The following is an 8,736-nucleotide window of genomic DNA, read 5'->3' on the forward strand; positions in this document are numbered from 1 at the left end:
AGTCTACACTTTTACTCCGCTCTGCAGGCGGGATTTTATAACGGATTCGAATGAAATCCGCCTGATAGCCGCTAGGTGTAAGTGCGAGGCGTATTCCATTGGAATCTTTTAGTTTTACGCCAACATGAAAATCTCATGCAGACGTTAAACCCAAGTGCTCCTTCAAGTGGGAGCACGAAAGCCACTCCATCTCTTGCCCTCCCACGGCTTAGACGCGCTGGGAAGTGGGGCAGAAGGTTACATGCAGGCGTACAAGCATTATGCTGCGCTTTCACGCCTCGGTGGAAAATGCCCCCATAGAGGTACAGCCAGGGCAGCTTCTGGCCAACTTGATGGCCAGGGAGAAACATCAAAAAGGACCCCCTCTTACCCCCCGCCCCGACTGGCACACGTCACTCCCAAACTACACCTCTGTCATGCGACAAAACCCCCTCCTCACTATGAATAAATAATTCCTATATAAATGAAGCTGGTTTCGTTACATTGTAATTCAAGTTCTTTACAGAAGAATTCTAAGGTGAAAACACAGCTGTTGCTGCCCTGAGTACATGGGTTTTCTGTCACCTGCTCTTAGGGAAGGCCTTGTCTGAATGCACTTTCAAACTGCGTACTGGCACACTGCAGTGTGAACAGCCTAGCGGGGTCCGAGGGCCCACTAACCTGGCCCTGCATTGCAGGTGTTCTGTTCGTACCACCTCACTTGTATTTCGCAAGGGGCAATACTAGACTAACCATATGAATTATTTTCTGATAGAAGGTTATCATTCCAAGATGGACAGTCTGGTACACTCTTATTGTACTCTTTCAAAATACCTCTCTTAGAGTGGGAAAGGGGACAAATAGCACCAATGAGGATTCCTGTATGCCTTGCATTAAATCACAGACCGTTTCAGGGCTATAACAGTGATCAGAGATCTCTACATTTGATAAACAAGTCTGTGATGAAAGGATTGCACGTGTGAATCTCTAAATGCATATCTGATGCTTGGTTTGCTGCTCACATCATGGTTCACAATACTCACCCTAACTTTAAGTTTGTAACCATGAACCATACATGCACATTTGGACAGCTTACGTATTTTGATGCAAGTATAAAATGGCTGCAACATCAGCCTCTCAAATGGGGCACAAGGGCTCTTTTGCTTCTTGTTTCTGAAGAATTATAGAGGAGGAAGGACTGGGTCTTAGTGTGGGCATGCCCAACCCCAATACAGAAACATCTTTTGGGAGTTATATCTGCAGACAGGGCAGGATACTGCACAAGAGGGATCCAATAAACAATGCACAGAAAGGCTACACAGAAATGATTGTACCCCTTTCAAACTTTAGCCTGACCAGTAATAAGCGGATGAAGCATTTTAAACAAGACGGCTTCTAATGCACGGTAAAGGGTCCACAGTTCCTCAGCCACTACTTCCTCACTATTACGCAAGCCTCAGGGGTTATTTCAGCAAAAAAAGAGCCGGCCCATGCTTTATCTAACAGAGCTGGCAGCATTTCCCATTAGTGCTGGCCTGCAGCTAGTGGAAATCATAGTGTGGCAGTGTAGAAAGGGCGTTTGGCCTAGTGGATGTAATTTGAGGCAACTTCTTTGATTGCTTTTTGTGTTTAAGCATGGGTACAGTATGTCATGCTCGTCAGAATCACATACACAAAACATTCTAGTGTGCTCTTGTATGGATCAGTTAAAAACAAGCTATATGTGCGGTTACATAAGGGAGCACCACATACACACCATTAACCAACAGGGTGGTGACTTGTGCAGCACACAAATCATTGCTGCACACATATCACTGCATTGATTTGCCATGGACTACTGTCTGCATGGTGACACAGAATTAACCCTGCTTTCCTAATCAAAGTGCCTAGTGACACTGAGTTGCCCTCTGGTGAGCGCTGGGCAGTGGTTGGCTTGTTTAGACAATTAAAATACCTTTGATGCTAAGCTGATGCATTTAGGCAATGTCCCAAAGCAGCCACTAGAATACTTAAGCAAGACAATTAGAGTTAACCTTCCCAGGGATGCGCCATATCCAACTAAAAAGTAATAGACAAAAAACAAAAGTGTTGGGGTGTCAAATAAAGGGACATGACAATAAAGAAAATAGTTTAAAACTTTTCTGTGTGGCACTTTAATTCTCTTTGAAGAATGCATAGGTTTGGTCAGCCAACTGATACTTGTGCTGGCCTGGTGAATAGAAATGCCCCATGATCAGCTCTTAACACTGAAATGTTAAGTACAGAATGTGTAAAAACAATGGCTGGTTAAATGAGCCATCACTTATAAATTGGCGCCCTTGAAAGGCTGTCAGCACAAAGAATGAGGGGCACAGGGTGTGTGACTCCAAGGCATCTCACATGCTGCATTTGGAATATGCATTCCTTTGTTGGCATATTCCGAACCACATTGCAGTCATCCACAAGTCAGCAGAGAGCAGCCAGACGCACACCACAGGGGAGCATTCTCCGGCACAGCACTCTGCTCAATCTGTTGTCCAGCAAGCTCAGAAGCAGGATCCTGAGTGGGCCTTTACTGAGCCCACCTCCTGAGCTATTAAGCTCTGCACCCCAGGCCATTTAGCCGCACTGCCCAGGTCAAGAAACGGATCTGGGTACAGCCATGCATGCTATTCTGGGAGTGTCCAGACACGAGATGATCCCGAGAGCTGGAACCGTGGGATCGTCCTGTGGGGAAATCTGGAAGTTATTTGGCAGACCAAAGCCCCTGATTACCTTTGAACCACAGAAATGTCACAAAATCTGCAGCTACCCCACTGGCAGGTTCACCTCTATGTGTCAGTACAGATTTTCATTTGTGTGCGTTTCTGAGAATGGTTGTTTAAAGGGCTGGACTCACACTAATGTTCGAGCGACACTCCTTCCCAAACAAGCAAGTGAGGCATATATATGAGGCGCATGAAAAAGCAACACAGTAAAACCTAACACCTCGTGCACAGGGTGGCAGCGTATTGAAGCGCGTCCAGCCCGTCTAGAGGCAGCTCCACAGGTGGGAATGTTCAAACTACAGGTGGCAGACAAGGTCATATAAAGTGGCCTTGTATGGCGCATCTGTCCTGTAGTTCTGTAGAGTGGAGTAGGCAATTCGTGGGGTAGAAGGACAGTCAGGTGCAACTCCTTTGGTGTTGATGAGTACAGCCAGCAATTACTCGAGCCATGAGTACCATTACAGTTGTGTGTAGTTTTTGGCAGTGACACTTGAGCATGTGTTTTCCATGTGGAAAATCAGAGATCTATTAGATGGCAGCATTGAGATTCCAGGAGAGCGGCTGGTCTCAAGAGAGGAACACCTGATAGTGCTAAAGCTGTACCCATCTGTGGGTTCTCTAAGGTTAATGTGGTTGGGTAGGTGCTATCAAGCATAACGATGGCGTGTGTGTGTGTGTGGAGTAAGGGTAATGTTAGGTTCAAAGGCGACTTGATTATTCGGGGAATGGAGCGTGTTGGAGGACTTTAAAGGAGTAATCTTGTCAAAGTTTAAGGCCAGGCTGAATCGGTAGAGTTCCAGTCTGCCATTGAGTTCAGAGAACCCGTTATGTTGTAATTCATTGGGATGAGCTGGTCTCTTTTTTTTTGGGTGACAGTTTCCTAATTCTGATGTGGGGAATGGTTGAGGAGAGTGACCCGACTGAGTCAGCCCCCCAAGTGTCCTTGGTTAGGCATTGTGCATAGGTGTGTTGGGCCTGTCTATGAGGTGGACTGAGAGGGTCTGGCCAATGTTGGTGTTCTGGCCAGACTTTTGGGCGAAGCGTTCTAATTGGTGGATACGTGGTGCCTGGTGTGGAAGTATTTTACCGGGAGTCAGTGGAGTGTTTGAGCACTGAGGTGATGATGTTCTGCCAGCTTCTCAGCCTTAGGGTATTTATCTTCAGCATTTTGGGCTTTTTAGGTGGTTTAGCAAATGTTTGGGACGGCCCAGCTAGAGACTGTTAGTGTAATCAAGCCAGGAGAGTACTAGTGAGATGCTTGGCATGGTTCAGTGTGGGAAGGTTAGGAGTGGCAGGAGGAATTGGATGGTTCCTAGGTGGAAGATGCAGATTCTTACTATGGTTTGCACTTGTGTCTCTTGTCCTTGAAGGGTCTGAGGATTTTGATGGACACAGTAGGCTGTGACAGATTCCCATTTGTTCAGGTTAAGGAATAGTTGTGCAGTCAGTAGCAGCAGTGCTTCAGATCCTAAGTTCTCTTTTGGCTTCATTTTAGTGGGTTTGTTTTCATCCCAGAGTCAATATGCGAGAGGCCGGTGCCAAAGGACCGCCTGGTTTAATGTTGCACTGTGGGTGAGTTTGGAGATTTGGGCAACATCTGCGTATCTGAGGCATGAGAGGCACGTGTTGCTAATGATTTTAGAGGGGGATAGAGGAGTCATACACAGGAAGTAGCGTGTTGGAGGTGAGCTGGATCCTTTGGGTACTCCGCCCTTCGGGTGTTGGTCATTAGAAAGGGTTCATGTGGGTAGAACAGGAAAGAAAGATGGGCACCAACATGGTGGGGAGGCCTGAAGGCACACGCCCATGAGTCCTTTTAGCTGGATTGTGTGGGTGATAGTGTTGAGGGCTGCAGACGTGTCCAGGAGAGTGAGTGCACTCTCTGCTTTGAGGGAAAACACTGTCTGCTAACGCTTTGCGGGTGAATTTTGATAATGGGTGCCAGTGGAATCTGCCCTCTGTTTGCCAGGTGTAAATGCAAGACGTATTTCATTGGAACCTTTTGCTTTACGCCTGCATGAAAATCTCATGCAGGCGTAAATTTGAGTGCCCCTCCAAGACGCACGAGGAAAGCACAGCCGAGATGCTAAGTCTGCTTTTCTGCCCTGCTATGCCTGAAATGAGCTGGAAAATTGGGCAGAGCGTTAAATGGAGACATGAAAGCATTTTGCTTTGCTTTTACCCCTTCATTCATGTTCCATGGGGGCGTAAGGTTAATTGAAGGTGGAAAAGCTTTGGAAAGCGTTTCCGCCACCACCCTTCCTCTCCACCATACAAAGGCTGCAGCATTTCCGCCAGCATGTATTTTCATACCGGTGAAAATGCTGGATATCACTATGGGGTACACCACCTTTATGCTTCAGCATAAAGCAGGCGGAACCCAAACGGATCCATTGTACATGCAGCCTGCCACATGGTCATGTCGGGCATGGTTTGATTGTAATTGTGAGCAGGCTTGCCATGCAAGCATGGTAAATGGTGTTCACAATGAAAAGTAAACGCTGCCTGGGCTGCAAGCATGCAAGGCAGCTTTTACTCACTTTGCATGTCAGAGTGCAACCGTGCAGGGCAAAAGGCGGGTTATGCACTTGTGTGCACTGCCTTTTATCCTGCACGTTTGCACCCGGCCGTGCACTTGATGAAAGGTTGTTGGTACGTTGCAGTGCAAACAGAACGGCTCTCCGCTGCCAGAGTATTCATTTTATAAAATGGGCTCCAAGTATTTTTGTAAGATGCCAGTCAACACACAAGCATGTGGCTCGTGCAGTAATGTGGACAGAGGCAGCACCTATAGAAGGGTTGAAGCAGCGCGGCTCAAGGCCGCCTAAGTTCCCCGGAATCCCCGCCACGGCAGAGAAAAGAGCGTCAGTGATCGCCCACTGGCTCTGCAGCCTTGGAGTGGGCTCTGCACTGCTGGGTCTGCCAACGTTCCACCAAGCTGCCGCTGCAGGGAGGATTGCAACACAATGTGTGCATAGGATTTAGACAGTTTAAACCTTGCTGCAAATTAGCAAGGCAATGTCGAAAACAGAAGAGGGTGGGCTAGGTACATAGCCAATGCCAAAAGCGGCGGAGAAAAAGTGAACAAATCCGGGCGTACCCCGGGGTCGATGCCTTTTGTATAATAGGGTCTTTTAGAGGCAGAGCTAAGGGTGAAGGGCACATTAGTCTCAAAACACTCGATTTTGGTAAGTGCTGGGTCTGTAGGGTGGAGATGAGCTCTGGTAAAACATTTGTTGGCACATGGCTCCTTACTGGGGTGGGTGCCACTGACAGAGGAACACATAAAAAGACCCGACGGAGAAGTTGCTGCAATGCTAGAGGAATGCATTAGCTGGAAACACAGCCACAGCTTCACCTTATGGCACCTCCTGAGAAACAGAAGGCAGAATCTACAGCGAATGAATGAGGCGCACTCAATGTCCCCAAGCTAAGGAAAGAGATAGGGGGGGATGCTCAACTCTGTCTCTTTGCCCGCCAAAACTGCCGACAGCAAAGAGCAGGGGAGACTTCTCCTTATAGTGAAGAACCACAGATTGAGGGCTCTTTATCAAGGGCCTGCTGATATGTCAATGGCAAAAGAGTTTCACATAGCATAAGGCGGCCATCGCTGTCCTTTCATAGTGCTTCAAAGGCGCATACGCTACATATCCAAGTAGGCCGGAACCTGAATGCATTATGCATTGGATGTGGACTGCATGCGTGTGGTGACTTCCAAGGGTATAGCCGGGTTGCAGGGGCACTTTGTACTCGTGTGGCACTGCGGCTTAGTTACACATATGTAGGCTGTGATGCAGGTGGTGCCTGCACTGATGTGTGTGGCATGGGCTGCCAGGGCTTTGGTAGGCGTCCTCCCGTGTGAGGGGATGATATCCATTCAGCAGAGTCCAGCCTGAGTGCACGGGTAGTTGATTGGTGATGGCGATAATGCGCTCCGCAAATGGGAGCGTGTACCGGTGCTTTGCATTTGGACATGTGTGGTGGTCAAACTGTCCCATGCAAAGAGTATGACTTAGTTGGAGTCATCTAATGATAACATGCAGAGCAGCTCTTGGAATCATCTAATGATAACATGCAGAGCAGCTAAAGCAGATCCTCAAATCAAGCAGAGATAGACCTCCACCTGCTCTTCAGGTATATACACCCCAAAGGTATAGTTTGTGTAATATTGGGTTATCTTGCAAACCTGTAACCATGCTGGGGATTTCATTAATTAATTTGTTTCTTTTCGATAGCACCAAAGATCCAGGGTATGAAGGCGCATGAGATATAGTCAACAAGGAAACATTGTTAGAGGGGGGAGTCTTTACAATAACAGTAGAGCTAAATTCGACCAATTGGAGATGGAGGCAATGAGAAAAGGATGGAAGGATGGACTTGACTGGAAGGACAAGGAGAGATGCAGCCACAGATCCTGAGCTTTAGTAGTACTTGCAGAAGAGGAAAGTCTTCAGTCTTTAGGTTTCTCCTGAGCGATTGGCGGGGGCATAGGGCAAATGCCTGCTGGTAATTCGTTTCTATTGCTGTTATAGGATACACCTAAAGGGTAATACCACACACCCTCGCAGAGGAGACATTGGTTCATGGTTCATATGTATGGCCTCATGGGACAAGAATGAAATAATTTACGCTTTTCGCATATTTACTTCAGGTAGGGACGTTATGACCAGAATTGCCATGCGTGAAGCATGGTTTAGATAAAGTTGTACATAGAATCCTATGCTATTGGTGGAACACTAACCACGATAGCCGAAGCACGATAGCCGAGGAGTGGCGAGTAAGGCGTTGTAGTATGAAACATTCTCAAAATAGAGGTTCACAGGTTTGCTTATGTCAATGCAAATAGTGACTGCGGTTAGGGGTCTGTTGGGTTATGTATCCATTGTGAAGCTTCAGACAGTAGGAAGTGATACTTGATGGTAGTTTAGTAGCCGTGAAGGCAGGCAGAATGATACCCACTGGTGAAGAGAGAGGGTGTTTCATTGGAGGAATACTAGAAGAGAGTATGGCCAGACTATGGAGGCAGCACATTGTTGGATTTAGTGACAGGGCTGAAGAGAACACGATTTGAGTAAGTGGTGGGGACCTAGGCCATTGGTGGATGTGAATAATATGACGAGTCATTCGTCCAGTGCCTTGCTTTGTGTTATTGTCCGTCCTTTCTATGTGCCTGTGTCTGAAATAATGTCAGGGGGTGCATGGATGGACTTGGTGTTGATGGCAAGGTGTGCAATCCCTCTCAGCGTGTCAAGGTGACACATGAGAATAATGATACATTAGTCCAGGTAGCTGTCCATGTTGATCATAGGTTCGGCTTGGTGACATGCAAGGTGGGGATGGGTCATGCAGATGTTGAGGTGGCAGAGAGCCCTTTTTTAAGAGAGTCAAGGTGGATGTCAAGGTCGGAACAAGAGGAAAGTTGATGGAAACGGGTGAGGTCTTACTTCCCCTTGCCGTTCTCTGGTCACTGGGCAAGGGCACAAGGCTGAGGGCTTGGCAGATGGAAGTCTCTTGCAGAGGTCAAAAGCGAGTCTACGGAACCCACCAACGCTAGAGAGCTGGAGCACTACTGCGCAAGATGCCAGGGACAAGTTGTACCAGCAGATTTCAAGGGACCCTACAATTTTCAGAGGGTGCCCGGGTGCTTTGGGATTGTCATCCAGGGATGTTTACCTGTTCTCCAACCAGAAACCGTACCCTTTACGAGACAGGTGTGCTCATGGGCAGGATAGACAGGAATGTGGGTTGCCGTTGGTCTAGTGAAATGTGGTCCTGAGAATGAGACTCTCATTTGTTTTTACCAGAGGCCAGTGTGAGGCCGCGGGAGAGAACAGGCAGAAATGGATATCCAGTACAGGCGACGCTGATATCATACAATACATATTGAGTGGAGATCTTCACTTTTGCTCCTTTTACACCTGTTTTATCCGTTTGTCACAAATACTCAAGGGAGAAATATCTTTATCTCCTGCTCATGAAACTACTGGGATAGCTGTAGAAATCCAGGGTG

This window comes from Ambystoma mexicanum, chromosome 3q (genome assembly GCF_040938575.1).
Source record: "Ambystoma mexicanum isolate Mex_15411 chromosome 3q, UKY_AmexF1_1, whole genome shotgun sequence".
Classification (NCBI taxonomy): domain Eukaryota; kingdom Metazoa; phylum Chordata; class Amphibia; order Caudata; family Ambystomatidae; genus Ambystoma; species Ambystoma mexicanum.